Genomic DNA, 17752 nt, shown 5'->3' on the forward strand with positions numbered 1-17752 from the left:
CAAAGCTCAGGGGTGAGAAATCCCCTGAGGATTTATGAGAGCAGAACTGTTCTTTTAACACAAACAGATAACACACTCCCTCTAAGGATGCCCTGCAAAGCTGATGCATTTCCTCCCTCTTTTCTTTCTGTGCTACAGTCAGTCTAATGAAACCACTGGAAAAGTGTGTATTTCTTTTGCCTTGAGCCACAGCACATGGTATCAGCCTTCAGTTCATCTGGAAGCAAAATCTGAACTAACTACAACACACTAGAAAGGACAACATGCAAATAGGGGCCAAAGGATCTGCTGCGTCTGACCTCACTTGGATTTTTCTTTCCCTTCTTACCCATTCCAGTGAACTTTCTTCAGGTCTCTCATGTGTTAATAACAGACATTCAAAGATATATCAGGCATCAGAAAAAGCCAGAAGGCATTTGTGCAAGTGACTGGCTCTCTTTTGCTGAGAAAAAGGGGTTTTTCTGGGAGGAACTCAGCCTTTGCTGATAGCCTTTTTTCTCCCAAGAGCCTTCAGAAATCAATCATCACACAGAAGCTGCAAGAAGCAGCTTGAACAGGCATTTGTGGATAGAATACTTTGTCTTATTTCCTTATGAGAGAAATATTTTTTTTAAAATGTACTTCACTCCTTCCCTTTAAGCCAAGTACATAACATAGAAATTCAACACAATGCTACATAGATTTACAAACAAAGGCTTGCTGCTCTCCCTTGTACACTGTGTTTACAAATTGCTTCCACTTCAGAAGTGCTGGCAGAGCCCCATGATCTGTGAGAAGTCCAGAGACCTCTCTGCAGCACTGGAACACTCCTCTGCTCTGCTTGGCTGAAGCCCCATGGTTGTAGGGCTGGCTACAGGCAGTGCTCTCTCCATCTTTTCATTTTGCTGCAAAGATTTGTTCTTAGTTGTCCCTGAAGTGCAAGAATAACCAGTTTATGTAGGAAGGGGCTAAGGAGAAATCTGAAGTTATCTCAACTAGCTGTTTCCAAGAGAGCTTAATTTTTCTGTGCCTTGATTCCCTCAAGTAGTTTTTATTGCCTTACTATCAACATCACAACACCTCTCCCTAAAGTACATACCTACAGTACTTTTGTACAACAAGGACCTGCTCTCAAAGGACCCTGAAGCACTTGGCAAAAATTGGTCTTCTGAAATACCATTTTTTCTAAATGATAACTCAAACCTAAGAGCATAAGCCTCTGTAGAGAAGCAATCTAACAATGACAGTAATTTGACTGGGGTGTGTTATTTGACAGACATTTGCACTGGCTAAAAAACAGGGAGCTCCACTGCAGCAAAGAGACTCATTTCTACTTTACTTTTTTCAATTTTATTTCTTTTTTCATTTAAAGTATTTATAAGTTACAGATTTCATTTGTATTTCGTGCTGCTCAACTATCTGGTCTTTCACTAGAGGACAAGGAAAGTGTTTTTGTTTATCTTGTAGGAATCTAAACATTACTAAACTCCATCTCTACCAAAACAAACAAGATCTCACAAACGTTCCCAAATATGAGTATGTCCTTGTAACACATGCCTGTGAGTACCCACTTTACCATTATGCTAAGTGATTAAACCATGTGTGGAATCTGGATTTTAAAAGTGCATCTTCAATAAAAAGACAGATCTTGGTAATTTTAATAATAACCCAAGAAATACTTATCAGCTCTTTTGAAACTACATCTATTTGAACTTGAAATACTTCCCTGGCTAAGGAAAGCAGTTTTTTTCCACTGATTCACTCTCAGACTAATTTGAAGCCTAGTTGTATGTGAGGTCAATTTTATATTAAGGCATGTTTTAAAGTTTAAGCAGCTGCATAATCCCCAGGAAGGCTACTGCACCACCTGTACTTGGCACCACCTCTCTGAGTTGAGACCTATTATTTTTCCTTTGTGGGATCTGCTACCATTGGGGTATGTTCAAAATGTGAAGGTGCAGTCCATTTAACTTCAAATGAACACTAATACTCATGAGGAAAAATGTAATCAGCTTTGACAAAGTCCAATCAAGCAAGCTATAATTAAAGGCATCTCTCCAGATCTGAAGAACTACATCAACATCTATTACCTTCCTTATCTTACTTCCCTTACTCCTCAACAAGTAGATTATATTCTTTACTTTCCTGCATGATGGAGTAACAACCTGTGCCAGCCCAGTCAACTTTACTATAGAATTAACATCTGCATAATCAAACTCTATCAACTAAAAAGTACAGGGTCTAGGAAGATAAAGGTATTTCTATCATGCCTTTGATTGAAAAGAGTTCACACATAATAGAGCCAGCAAATTCAAGCCAACACTGCATAATACATTGTTAATGTGTAAACTTCACTCAAAATTCCCATCCACTATAAATTTATGTTTCTAAAGGAGCTCCTGAAGTTGTTACTGTGATATTATCATGTAACTCTTACATGACACAAGAGAGAAAACTAAGGCATCTGGGAATGTATTTACCAAAATTAAGTAATCATTCTTTAATTTCTGAATGCCTGCAATGAACTATTATGAACCATTGTTTTTTACTAGTGAGCAGGTCATTTCCACTGATTCATATTCAAGCATTTGGAACATGACTTGTCTACTATTTGCAAACAGAAGAGTGTTAATTTGTGCAGTAAGTCAGATTCAGCTTGACCCAATCATGCTGCATTTCAGGGGGTAAAATTAACTATTCTCCCTTTCTAATTCTACTCTGCAATATTTAAAAAAAAAAAATCCTTCTAACTTCTTCAGTCCATCATAAAGTGTCCACATTAAGCTGCAAAACAATAACATTCATATCTGGTCTGTCACATTCATATTTTCTGAAAAATCCCTTTGCCCAGGATTTTTCTCCTGGGAAGCTGAGAAGCCTTAGAGAAAACAGAAAAAAATTCTCATTTGCTTCTCCTCTGTTTTGCTCACATGTGGAATGTGATTGGAGATTGTTTCATTGGTTTCTGCTGCAAATTGTTTTGACTCAATAGCCAACCAGTGCCAAGCTGTGTTGGACTCTCAAAAGAGTTATGAGTGTTCATTATTATCTTTTCAGCCTTCTGTAAGTATCCTTTTTGTATTCTTTAGTGTAGTTGAGTATTCTTTAATATAATATAGTATCATAAAATCAAATTAACCTTCTGAGAACATGGAGACAGATTCATTATTCCTGCCTTCATTGGGGCACCCCACAAATACAATAGAATACAAATACAATACTGGTCCATGTGCCTTTGTGCACCCACATCATGAGTGCTTCAAACCAGCTCTTTATTACCTTTAGGTGCACCTGTCTTGGTCCTGAGCCAATCAGGCTGGGATTGGGCTGCTCAGACCCTGACAGCTGTCAGTTCTGAGGAGCTGTGAAGAGATTTGGGCATCTGGTTCCTCCCTTGTGCAATCCACCAGCACGCAGCACTCTGCAGGGGATGCAGCTCAACTGCTCAGATGTTCCAACACACAACTCCACGTGTGCTTAGCCTGACCTGAAGGAAGCTCACCTGATCTCTTCAGCACCAAGGAAGGCACCAAACCTTGCCTGCAGCTGGCAGTGCAGCCTGCCCTCCTGGCAGATCTCTGAGACTCTCTGGCTGCACAGCCTCTCCCCATCCCCTCAGCAATGCTGCCCCCAAAACACTTCACCTCTCATTTGCACCCAGAAAGCACCAGCACAGCTTTGACAGAATCATCTTCTCTAAACAGGCCATTCCTATTTTGCAATAAATTCTCACACAAAGTTTTCTTTCTGCAAATGTTGGGATGTTCACAAAAGCTGTCTAGTGCAGTTCCAAGTAAGAAAGTTTGACTTTGTCTGTGGTTTTGCTTCTGCTTAAACAAAAGAAAGCACAGCTCAGCATCATGTATTTAATAAGTTTTTCATGCCACAAGAGGCAACAAATGTCGGCTGATCTGACGATAAACTTTAGCATCTGTGTGGGTTTTTTTAGCAGGATGATTAAGCTTAATTAATATAGAAATAATAAGTTATTCAGAGCTGATTGGTTTTGTTCTTGGACAGTGCACAGGAATTTAGACTTGTTAATAAGAGATATCTTTAAAGAAGTCAAGCAGAAACTTCCTAATTTTCAACTGTTTGACAGCTTATATAATTGTGGCTTTAATTAGCCCCAAACAAATAATGATTCTTTCTGTGTCACACTATTTGAAAAAGAAACTTTCATTAAAATGGGGAATAAAAAGGAAAGAAAAATAATACAATCACCACCAATGGTTATAAACAACTATATCGTTCAGCAAGTTTCTCAAGTTCTCTAAAGTGAATTTGTTGTTTCCTCCAGGAAATGATGGATGGGCTGTCCTGTCTCATTCACAAATGCATGAATCACTTCCTCCTCTGTACATAATATGAGTATTTTAGGTGCAACTGCTAAAATGTTCACACTCTTGGGTGTCCCAGGATGTCTGCTGGGCTTCTCCTTGTTGGGACAAGTTCCATGTAGGCACACAAAGCATCAAACAGCATCAGGCTGACCAAAGGAAATTCATACCATTTCTTCCTAAGTGTACTATCCCTTTACATGTATTAATTTTTAAATTAGTTTGGCAAATACAGCATTTAATATCTCTTTGTAAATTTTATAATGTTACTCATCTTCCCCAATAGCTTGCAGGGATATTTGTATAGAAAAACAAAAGCTGGAAGATTAATCTGGACATCAATTTTTCCTGTTCTTATGCTAAAAGATGTTAAAAAAATAACTTTCAAAGAACTTTCTTCTCATTTCCTATTAGTCAAAAACTGATTCTCTCACCCAAGTCTTCTCATTTGTATTAGCCTTACAATTTTATGAAACCAGCTAAAACCAATACATTTATAATCATTCTCATTTTCAATTTAAGCTAATACTTGCCCTGTTTCTTTGTAATATTCCTCAAATTCTATTCAATGCATAAAATCATAATAAAATTTTTGTCCTTATGAAATACTGAAATTCACTATATTTAATTTACTGACCTAGTCCAAAGTTTACTGACATAAATGAAAACACACATTTCTTTGTCTAAGGCTTTTACTTTAAAATTGCAGAGTAAAGTGCTGTCAGCAATTACACCTACTCAACTCTAAGGGAAAAAAGGGAGAATGTGGTCCTTGTTCCTACATTTAAAATATTTATATTGACCATTTAAATATTTATATATTTGTCACTTTAAAATATTTATATAACAATCTATTCAGCACTTCATATATTGGTGAGTGAACTTATATAATGCAAATAAATTATGTATTAAATATTTACTATAGGTTAATATTTTATGAAATTTACTGTACACACAATAGGAACAAAACTGGCAAGGGATGAGGAACTCTAGAGATTACTTTTGCATTTTCAGCACAAAACAACAAGGATCCCTTACTTCTGTACTGCTTTTAACGGAGTTAAAAGAGTTTATAGGTTTGCTAAGAAAGCACCTCTGTTTAGAAATTATGTAATTCAACATCCTGAGATAATTTATCCTTGGGCAAAATTCCACCAAGGTTTGTAGAATTAGTCACAAAGTTAATCTTGAATTTATAAGCTAGAAGATTAAAGAAGGAATTGAAAAAGGTTGGATATTTTGAAATATTTATAATCAAAATTCTAAAACTGCTGTTGACTCCTGTGCCCTTAATATGAGTTTCTAACAAGGTATTCAAAGAGCAAAGCAAAATATTTCCTTTATCCTGCACTACTCAATGCCACAAAACCTGATACTCCATGTAGCAGATTTTAAAACAAAAACGTCTTCCCTATGGCCCCGAAAGTTTTAATATTTCTCATCCCATAACTGAACTCCACTTTTAACCATCAAGACACAACTTGTACCTGTGCCAAATTCAAAACAGTCACAGTTTATCTGAATCTTCTAAAAAATATGGTGTGAATTAAGAACGAAAATAAACCAAAGCACAATCCAAGGACCTGTTCTCTGTGCTCTGGGACACCCAGGGACAACTTCAGGATCTCAGAAAACAGCACCAAATAACCATGCAAGCATTCTACTGCTGGCAGATTCTGTGTGCAAATCAGACTCTCCCAGAAAAAGCATATAAGAAATTCATGCTAAAAGGATATTGCAGTACCCATACACTCCTCATTTACATTTTTATGACAAGCTGATGTATCGGCAGTAAGTTAATACCAAAGGGCTTATATGAGTAGAAAAGTCCTTATGGCTTTGAAATTTCCTCAGAGCATTTAATTCTGATTAACAGTCATAATAAACTCTAAGTATACTCACAACCTTCAAGCATTAAACTTTATTAATCTACATAACATGCCAATTAAGTTAATATACTTTGATTCTGTCTAGTTCTGAAAGATGTTTTAATTTTACTGACAAATACAAAAGCAAACCAACAAGCAAATCTCATTGCTCAGTTTTTGAGTAATTGAGCTTATTTTGCTGCATTCTAATAAATTAACTTCGCAGTGAGAAGCACATATTTCATGAACTAGGAATTGCTGCTAGCAACCAGCAAGATTCCTGTCCTTGCACCAATCACTTCAGAGAGGCACAGGGGTCAGATTTGCTCCAAAGGCAGGATTTGTTCCCTTACCCAGGTGAAGTCCCTGCCACATCCCAGGCTCTCTCCTCTGTCCCTTCCTCGCCCCCATGCTGCTCCATCAGCCCCATCTCGTCTGCCTCCCTCTGTTTTCTGCTGCAGCACACCACAGCATTGCCCTGTGCTGCTTTTGGGGGTCACTATGACCCACTGCCTCCTTCAGCCCTATTCTTGAGGGGGCTGAAGGAGGCAATGGGTCATAGCAACTCCCAAGGGTCACTATGGAAGTTTTCAAGGGCTGAAATTTCCTGCCCAGGCATCCAGGAGCCACTGGCACCCACCTGAACTGGGACTGAGGCCACCCCACACTCACAGCAGCTTTCCTATGGGCTCAACCTCTAGCTTCCCACTGCACAACCTCAGCCATCCAAATTACGTAAATTATTCTCTGTGCAACAACTAAATAATAAAATAACAGCTCAAACTGGTATCTTCAAGTAGGGATTCCAAAAAAAGGCCCCCTGGGCTCTTCTCTGCTCACAGTAAGTGAGGGGAAGCCTGGAGCTCACTGTCATCCTGCTGAGAAATGTCAGGAGTAGTCTCTGCCTGCAGAGAGCTGGCCTCAGTGGCCCTTGTTTAAATTCAGAGAAGGAACTAACAGGACACCCAGAGCTCTCAGACTTACAGAATCATTTATTTTGATGGATGGCTGTTATTATACCTGTCTGTGTTTAATTGTTTTCTCCTCCAGTTACCTATAAGCCAATTAGGAAACACTTCCTTTTGCATGGATGGCATCACTCTGATCACAGGGTTGTCAACAAGAAAGAAAAAAAAAAGCTTCTTCCAAAACTATGTATATTTGGTTAATCATCCTTCCTACTGCAACTGCCTCTACAGAAAGAATTCAAAAATTCTAGCTATTCAAAATCAGACTCATCTTTTCTCAGGTGAGGTGGCATGTTGTTTCACAGATGGGAATTTGCTTTAGTTGTGTGTAAGTGTGCCAGGCTAACATTTTCATACATTCTAGGAAGCACTGCTCTGGCCAGAAGCAGTTGTGGTGTGATGGCCAAGGGCCAAGGCACTTCTGAAGCAGCTCTTTCAGATGAAATAATGTCCCACAAAAACGCCCCCTATGAATTTTCCAAGCAATTCTTTCACTGCAAAATGAGTCATGCTTTGAATAAATTTTGTTTTGCATGTAGTACCTTACTCATTAATCAATAGATTGTGTGGAGGGCTTGATACAAAAGCGAAGTATTAGTTTCACCCATCCATTTTAACCTCTCTGTATTTTGTACCGCCATGCATGCAGGAAAGCACTCCAAATTAATTTAGCTATGTCCTTAATCATGATAAATCAAAGCAAGGGTAATGCCATGTCTCTGATGCCCCACTCATACAATTTTCAGGTGATGAGATACTTGTCTAAGGCTCCCACAGAACAGCAGATTACAATGCATTTAAAAGTTCATTTAAAAATATCGCATTTCAGCATAGCTTGGAAAGATTAATTTGTAGTAAAACACACTGACAGTCTCTTGCCATCTGTGTCAGACTTGAAGATTTCAATCCCAAATAGCCCTATGTATTAAAACTAATTGTCCTTCTCCCCATCCCCAGAAGTTAACACAATCTCAATGCTGAACATTAGTTACCAAAAACGTGTCATGGTGCAACATGAGCAGTGACAGTACAATGAGATCTGTACAGCAGCAACAAAAATCAGAGTCTTAACCTAAGTACATAAACAATTACGTTTAAATGCTGTTTTACAAAGGTAAACAAATAAATACAAATACTGTGAGCTCTGGATTGAGAGAGTTAAGGTACACAAGCACTGTGGATAAACTGGCACTCTGGAGTGGCTTCAGTAATCTCCTTAGGCACTGGCTTGGGAATAAATGCTGAGACAGGAACAAAAGACATCTTCATCTCCACAGAGTCAGAGAAAAAAAACATTGCACAAGTGAGGGGAGAGTTATATTTGCTGACATCTCTCATTTTTCTCTGTTTTCTCAGCTTCCCTTTTGCACTTGGCAGAATCACTAAACAGCCTTTTTCAGTGAATCACTCACATGGAGCTTTCAAAGCCTGTGAAAGAGCAGCAGTTTGTATAAAACTCAAGGCTTAGGGCTCCTACAGCCATGGGCCAGGCAGAAATCCTGAAAAGGTGCCAGACTGCATGCTCAGGATGGCAGCCAGTGCAGAGAGAGCTACAATCAATCATAAAGGCCCTTTCTTGGACAATTTAGAACACAAACACAGGAATAGCTCAACAGGTGTGCATGGGCACACCTAGAGGAGCAGATCAGCCTGGTCCCCACTGCCTACTTCACCTGTGCCCTGCCTCCCAGGAGGCACAGAAATACAACCTTTGCAGAAACAGTACAGATATCACCGAGGAAATACAGAGGGAGAGAAAGGAACCAGAGTTATGCTCATGCTGCTTAATGGGGAACTTGTACCTGACCTCATGTCAATATGAAATATCACTAAACTTCTTATTCAAAGTGATTTCCTGAACTCCTTCCATGTGTCAGTCATTGCATACATCTTTGACACACCCTTTTTAATCTCATACTGGCATAACCCCATTATCTGACTCTTTTGTGTGAAGTGGGGACAACACACACAAATAAATCAGGCTGCTCAGGTCCTGCACTAGAACCTCCACCCAATAGCACACCTCTAGTTTTTACCTACACACTCTTAACATGGTCAGTGAACATATCCGGGGTTTGTCTTGAAATGTTATTTTTGGAGCAAGATTTGCTTGCTCTTTAAAAGAAAGGGGTTTGCATTCTATAATAAATCTCCTTACTCTCCACCAAAGATTAAGTGCTTGTGTTTGCTTCACAAGGACTTGCCTGCCTATATTCATCCATGCAGACTGCACAATTAGTCACAACCAACTCAAAGATCAAAGATGCCATTTAGTTTTATTCATAGAATGGTATTGATATAAACAAGGTCAATTCTTCCTGCTGGTATTACTGACTTCTTTGAAGTGGAAAGACTAAAAGGGATGTCAGACCTTTGCTCTTTACTGAATGTTGCTTTCAAAAAAACAAAGCAAAAAAACCCCCAAACAACAGAGAAAGCTACTTACCAATTCACAGATATTTCTACAATTTTTTTTACTCAACTCTAAAAACTCTGAAAAACCCATAAACAGTGTCCTCCCAAACCTAGACACACTTCCCAGGCACAATCAATCTTTGACTGATATGCTAAACTCAAGCTGCTTACAAAGTGACTCGGTTCAGGTTAATGGAAAGGAAGATTATATCATATAAACCAAAATATTTTATGGGCTAGGTGTATGAAATCAATGAGTCACTTAGACTTTATAGTCAACCTAGTCACAACAGCAGATGACCTTGTGCTTTTCACATCTCAAGAACCAAAAATGCATACCTCTTAACATTTTTCTTCTTTAATCTCCTAGCTCAGCCCTGCCAGCCTCGTTTTTTACACTTTGGTTTGCCAGTTACAGCAGGAGATTACGAGTGATGTGCGTGCCCGAGATCGATGTGCCTGTAAGGGATGGAATTCATATTGATCTCCACTCATGCAGCACCTATGCCTTGCTTGCTATAATCCCTCCACTATAAACAGAAGAACTGCTCCTGCATGCTGGATTTTTTCCCTTATTGCTGCTCCAGTACTGCTCTTTCCTACTCCTACATCCCAGTCTCAGACTGCTCCTGGAGCAGTTTCCCAGCCTAACTAAAAGCTCATGGCAGCAACAACTATGCTTAACATTTCATGGCAGCAAAACAGAGTTTTATGGTTGTCCAGAAGATCCAATCATTAGAGACCTCCCTAAATGAGAGGGAAGACAACAGCTCATAGTGCAACCCTATTTCCAGTACATCTCTTCAGACTGTGATTCACAGCTACACTGGGCATTGTGGTAAACATGCTCTGACCAGAGAGTGTCTGATGCAGAGCTTGAAAAATTATCTGCATGTGGAATTATTGTCATCATATTGCAAAAGTTCCATACTGTTGTCTCCTTATCACAAAAGTTTCATACCTTATTGGTGTTGTCTCATGGGCAGCTCCTCAGAGCACTGACTCTTTCACCCTCACAGAGCAGCCAGCTGAGCCCAGTTCCCTCTCAACCACCCAACCCACTCTTTTATAGCACTCTTCTCCTCACTGGTCACAGCTGTGGCCTGTTAAAGTCAGGCCTGTTCCTAATCTTTGGTAATTGGCCCAGCTGCAACTCCTTAGGGGTGAGATCACTTTCTGCACTGTCTTTATTTTCTTATATTCTATCCCCTGACATGGAATCATTACAGTATTTACAATAAAATGTTATATTTCCTGGTTATTTTGTGTTTGTGTCCTACTGCAGGCATTCATTATGGATGGACACATACATTGCTGCAAGTACATAACCCACAAATATGAACTGTTTGTCTCACAAAGAGCAGGATCCTATCCAGCGAGACCATGAAGACTTCAAAAATTTAAAAAAAAAATTAAAATCACACCTTGAAGCAAACCTTTCCAACCTAGCTGTCAGGCTGCCATTCTAATTGCCTGGCATACTCCAAATCCTCATGTTGTTTATGATTCAGAGTAGGAATTTAAAATCTGAACATTGAATATCCCAACCCTATAAGCCCCAACTGTTGGGTGCTTTTGCTGCTGTTTCTGTGCTCCCCATCAATACTGCAGTTTAAAACAAACAAAACACAGAGAAAAAGCATTCTGACTATGAATGGCTCCAGTGTCATTCTGTTGTTGGGCAGGAAAATTTCTCAGAGTTCATATTCCATATGATATCAGTCATTTTTCCACCCATAAAACCTAATGCTATGATGTATTACAATATCTAATCACTACTTTTAGCTGAGCCAAATGTGATGAATACTGAAACAAGTGTATTACCTTATTTGTTTCCTCTTGCTTGTAGAAAGGTTTATAAAAATTCATGTCAGGACAAGGATTTAGTGTTCTTCCTATGAACATCTGCAATCCCATCCCCTGCAAGAGCTGACACATCTCCTCACATTGATAGCTTTGCTTCCAATCATTCTGATTTTCAGTCTTTCAGCAGCTTGTAAACCTGACCCATGACAAGGGGTTTTTGCATCAAATGGAGGATTTAAGTCCAAAATAATGAATGTCTGCCCATCCATTTACAGTAAAAAGACACTTCCAGAGTTTCCTCTTACAGCAATATTAACTCTTTGCCATCTTGGAAGTATTTCTCTCCATGGAAATTACTCAGTTTAAAAGCAAAGTAAGTCTATTCGTGCAAACAACTGAAAAAACTCTACATATCTCAAAATATCTAGATGGCAAACAAAAGACCCTTGAAGATTACAAGCTGTGTTAAATCATGCAGGTTCTGCCACCAGTTTGGGAGTAGCTCAAAGCACTACTCTGACTCAGCAGTGCCAGCCCTCGACCAAGAGGGAATGGTTCAATGTAAGAAATAAAACTAAAATTTTACTTCCAGTCTTGCAACAGACCAGAATTTATACTTTTTAAAATCAATGCCTCCTGCTGAATTATATTTATCCTGCAAACATTAAAGAGAATTTCAAGAATACAAAAATCTTTCTATAATTTACAGTAGTTTAAGAAAAAAAAACAAACAACCAAACAAAGTAAATCCCAAACCAAACTTGAGATATTTAAAAGCATTATTTTTTTTCCTTTTCATAAAGCCAGAGGATTATTCTCCTAACAGAGCTCTCCATTGCCACAGGACCAGCAGCACTGAGCCACATGATGCAGAGATGTCTTCCCTCATTGAAACCCATGACAGAAATACAGCACAAACAAAATAAATCCCAAACCAAACTTGTTCTCCAGAGATATTTAAAAGCACTATTTTTTTTTCCTTTTCATAAAGCCAGAGGATTATTCTCCTAACAGAGCTCTCCATTGCCACAGGACCAGCAGCACTGAGCCACATGATGCAGAGATGTCTTCCCTCATTGAAACCCATGACAGAAATACAGCACCTCACCAAGATGCACAGAAAGAGCAGGGCCAGGCCAGCAACAAGGCACAGACAACTGGCAGAGACTGCAGCCTCAGGCCTGACAGCATCTCTGCCTCATGCCAACACCAACGAGACAGAAACTGGCAGCTATTAATTCCTTATTTTAAAATATCTAATTTTGACAGTCCAAAGCTAGCACTTAATTTTGGTATTCAACCAATTTTCAGTGAGTGCATTGCTCTCTTCTCAGAGTAAAAATCTAAATATAAAAGAGATCTGTTGTGTGGTATAATAGAGGCGGATCTACCTCCTCAGCAGAACTGCAACCACTTCAAAAATATGGAACATTTGCATATGAATATTTCCAATGGAAATTAAGCACCTTTTGAGTGTCTACATATAGCACAGTAGTACAAATTAAGCCATACCACTGTTGATGTGAATTTGTGAAAATGAGAAAGATTTAACTGAACAGTCTATAAAAAAGTAGTCCAGGAAGATTCCTGTAAAAATTAAGATATTTATTGCCATACATTATGATTCTACTCCGTTGTAAGAAACACAAAAGAATACATTCCTTTCTCAATAACTGTGCACACATCAGCTCCCTGCACTGACTGAAACAAGAGGAGGTGGCACTGCTGACCTCAGACTTCAGCCACAGACTGACTCAGTTGCACTACAGCAGCTAAAAGAACACACACATGGCTGAAACAGCCTCTGGAAAAACACTCCAGCATATGGAGTTTGTCTGGCAAGGGCTTGGCTGAACATCCACTGCAGAAGGTGCCTATGGCAGCAGCACAGAGTGCTCTGGATAATCTTGGAGTATCAGCTCTAACCCTGCTGCAAACTGGATAGTGAGAATTGCCCCAAAGACGTGGCAAGAAGTGGCGTTTTCTTCTCTCCTTCTTTTCATCAAAAGAAGAAAAGGGGTAAAAAAAAAAGCTCAGGTTGTGGTGCCTCATTTATGAATAACAGTTAATCAGCAGATTTGTGGCTGTCACAGGTAAGAGGTTGTCTGATTTAGATAGGTGTTGGAAGAGGACACAGGAGAGTGCTGAAAGCAATTGCAGAATCAGCATTTAGAAGCAGAAAACAGGAGAAAATTTAACTGTGGCTGTCACAGGACTCTTGATCTGCTTTCCAACTTCTCCTTCAGCCTCTCAGGGGTTTCACTGGTGCTCCTGGAGCTGTGCCACCTGTGATAACAGACAGGGAAAGCACAGAGCTGCACCGGGAGAGCCACACAGCAGAAACACTGCCAAGGGAGGGAGCAGCAAACAGGTAAGAGGTTGTCTGATTTAGATAGGTGTTGGAAGAGGACACAGGAGAGTGCTGAAAGCAATTGCAGAATCAGCATTTAGAAGCAGAAAACAGGAGAAAATTTAATCCCAGTGAGTTAGCACAAGGCAAACACTGAAAACATCCCTCACAAGGAATGGCAGCTCTGGTCTCCATACGATGTGCCCACAGCTGGAGCATTCACACTGGACTGAAGCCCCTGGGACACCCCAGATCTGAGAGCACACGAATGTGACCTCACAGTGGTGATACCAACAGCAGACACCTTACAGCCATGGTTATGGGCACAAGGGTTTCAGAGTTTGGGTTTTTGTGGCACTCCCATCAGATCCAGGGGAAAAAATGAGTCGTGAGGACAAAAACCCAAAAATGTATCAAAATCTGCTGAGATTTAAACACATTCCCTGCAGAAATCCTCAGCTGGGTGATCTGCACTGCCCACAGTGCGGGGCTGAGGTAGTTTGGCCAGTGATGGAGCAGTTTGGGAACAAAATTAACAAAGCCCCAAAGCCTTAAAGCATCAAGACAGATTTCAGCATAAAGACCCAGATATTCACTGTTATAGCAACAAAATGCATTTGTTACATAAAATAATTTTTCCTTCTCTTTAAGCAGAACAGGGGAAGGAAGCATTAAAATATAACCCAAATGGCTTAAAACATAGCTCATACTTCCAGTGCTCATTACTGGAATTATACATTTCATGTCTTGCTGTGGAATAGATGGAATTTTTTTCCTACTTCCTGCAAAACAACATTTGCTTATTCAACTGCCTTTTAGCAATGGGTATAATCATAATCCCAAGTGACATATGCAGTGAGAGCAACTGACTACTCACCCTCTCTCCAGCACTTTATTTCTAGGGATGCAGTGTTTAATTAGCTCCACAGTAGTCAGAGGAGCAAACAGGTCACCTCTGTGTCAAATCTCCCAGTAGTCATCTTCCCTGTCACCTCCCCCATTGCCTTCATTTATCTGGACATTTTGCATACTAAAAGTAAGGTCATTAGTGTCAGATAGCTATTTTTTCCCCCTCTGTCTATGTGTTGTGTTATATTCCTGAATAATTGCACTTTGGGGAAGGGAGTGAATTCCACCATACAGAACCTTTATGGAGGGAACCTATCATCCAAATTCTAAATTCAAGCTGATGTAAACAGAATCTTTTGAACAGATAATGGCATAAATGTTCCAAAACACCGAGAGCTAGGAACCAGTAGGAGGTTTACCTTTGTCTGGAATCCAAAATTTGTAGTTACCCAAAGCCTTTCATTCTACCAACTCTTCTTTTTTTTCTCTCCTTCTGCAGATAGACATCATCTCTGTCACATCCTCTCCTCTGACCCTGGACTGGCATTCCAGCAGTGCCACGAGTCTGTGCCCAAATCTATAATCTCTAAAGTAGAACTGCCACAAATGCTGAGTCCCAGGGAAGCACATGCAGAGGCAATTGTGTGCAGAATTCTGTTCTTTGATACTTTGCCTGAAACAGAACAAGCAGGCAGGCAGAGCACAGGGACAGGATGCATTTACAAACCCAGGCTGTGCAGAAGGCACAGAGCTGATGACTTCTCTGGGAGGCAATCTGTAATCACTGGCACTGGGGCAAGGCCCAAGTGACTCCAGTCCAATCTGGAATATAACCAGGGTCACTCATCCTTGCCTGTGCTACTACTGCCCAATTTCCCAATTTAGACAGCAATCCTTTTGGCACTCCTCTTGTACAGTGGGCATCCACCTGCAAAGCTCTGGCTGTTTTGAAATCAGCTGGTACTCTTGAAAGAAAAGCAATGTTTTGTAACACTTGCAAGTCACCAATGTCTTTTTCCATTTCAGTAATCTCTGATCACTTTACAGACCATGATAGGCAGACCCACAGGTTACAGTTTTGCATGTAATGTCTATAATTTCACTACTAATATTTTTCATGGAAAGCTTCTTTGATCACCTTACAGACCATGATAGGCAGATCCCACAGGTTACAGTTTTGCATGTAATGTCTATAATTTCACTACTAATATTTTTCATGGAAAGCAAATTTAAGTGTTTATAAAAACAGCTGAGAAAGGGATGCAAATATTTCCTCTTTTTGCATACTTTTTTAAAAGGTTTTCAGGTTTGACAGTCTTGGAAATAAAGAACCAACCCCAGCTGCTGGTACAGACTGATCTCCATGATCTCAAGGCAGCCACACTATTTTAAGGAAGCTGACTCCAGGCCCCACCTGTCCATCTACCTACTGAACACTGCACAGACAGAGCAAACAGGGACTGCTCCTGCAGTGCCCAGTGTGCCTCACCTGGCAGGTTATACCTGAAACCTCTTCACAAAGTCTAAGGGGAAAATCCTTCCCAGATGATGTTATGACCTTTTTATCAGCAAACTGTGTCCTGGAGAATTTCCTGGATGGGGTTTTGGGGTTTTTTGGTTTTGTTTTCCTATCAAGAAAGGTCGGTCCTCCTGCACTGGGTTAACTTATCATTCCATTCATTGTTTCCCATCTCTTTGAAGCTTTCCTTGTTCTACTGCCACAAAACTCACTCACACCTGAATTTTCCACCATTAAATAAAGCAGCAGTGATTTGTCTCCATGTGGTGGCAATAAGGGCCATGATGTTTCTTCCTTGGAAGGGGGAATGTTAGAGCATGGCTGGTGGGCAGGGCACAGCTGACAGGGGCTCGTGAGGCTGCTGCTGCACGTGCCCAGGAAGCCCAGAGCTCCGGCCTCTCCCAACACACTGGCACCTGTGTGTAAGATAAACTATGAAACCAGGAACCTTGGCACTCCTCTATAGTTCAAGATTCAAGAATAAAAGGGTTTAAGCCAGATAATGAAATTTCCGTGCAATCCTATAAAAGAATACACAATGATGTCTTTGAAACATTATTTTTAGTGGAGTTTTTTCACATCTTTCCAGTTCAAATAGGCTGATGCAGTATGCACATGAAATGTACTAGCAAATCACAGGAAATATCCCTTTATGATCATCCATAATAGGTGCAAATCATTCCAGCTCAGGCTCAAATAGCCTTGATGCAGGGAAACTCTAGAAAATTACTCTTTTTGCTCTGGTTGTCCCTGCTTTCTTAAGCAAAAGGACAGTCATTGCACACAATCATCACAGTGAGCTACCCCTGGAAAGAGGGTTTGAAATACCAACTCTTTGAGTGTTTCTGCACTGACTACAAGGACAAGATTCACACAAAAGCCTTGGAGGTTTAATGGATTCATCCAGGTGACACTGGCGTACAACTTTGGACTACTGTTAATGGCCAAAGAATTTAAGTCAAAATTTATGCAAATAGTGTAAGAAGACAGTCAATAAAATAAGGATGTGCTTATCTGAAAAGGATCATCAAAACGGGAGGCTCAGAAAGGGCAAGTGACACAAACAAAGAATTATTTCAAAAATCATCAGCTATTCTGCTTCATTCTTAGCTGGAATTAATTGTAGCAGTGACTCCCAAGGAGGCAAAGGCCAAACTCAACACATTCACATTTACAGGCACTTTGCCAAACTTTCTTAATGCCAGTGCTTGAAGTGGCGACATTTTTAAGAACAAAATGCATATTGTTTAGAGGCTGAGTGAGGTCAAACAGTTTCAGCAGTTGTTTAATGCTTCTGAGCTTCAGCTACAACCAGAAACATTACCCAGTATTTAAATCTTGGTATTCCTAACATTTTAGAGATGCTGCTTTACATTATGTGTATTTAACCTTCCACTCTGCAAATGATTCACCACTTGGCAGGCCCATTAATAACAAGTATTAAGAAAAAAATTATTCCACTTCTCCCTGTTTTTATTTAGAAACAACCCATCAGGAAACATGTTTTTTTTCTTTAAGGAGTAAAATTAAAAATAAGGCATGAATTGTATTAACCTGAATATGAACCTTTTCTTTCTTATTGTGATGTGCTTACATCTCAGGCTATAACTGTCATCAAAATCTGTGCAGTTATTCTTCCCAAAGAGATAGCCAAAAGC

At 39.8% G+C, this 17752-nt stretch overlaps 1 long non-coding RNA gene across 1 annotated transcript; it reads right to left on the minus strand.

Moving 5' to 3' along the window:
• Positions 1 to 766: 766 nt before the first annotated feature.
• Positions 767 to 10591, minus strand: LOC120506122. The gene is made up of 3 exons (XR_005628434.1): positions 10532 to 10591; positions 9910 to 10029; positions 767 to 910 (listed from the first exon to the last, which is right to left on the minus strand). It is a non-coding gene; the product is annotated as an uncharacterized LOC120506122 (long non-coding RNA).
• Positions 10592 to 17752: the final 7161 nt, after the last annotated feature.

The sequence above is a fragment of the Passer montanus genome, unplaced genomic scaffold (assembly GCF_014805655.1).
Source record: "Passer montanus isolate IOZ18808 unplaced genomic scaffold, ASM1480565v1 scaffold38, whole genome shotgun sequence".
Taxonomy (NCBI): Eukaryota; Metazoa; Chordata; class Aves; order Passeriformes; family Passeridae; genus Passer; species Passer montanus.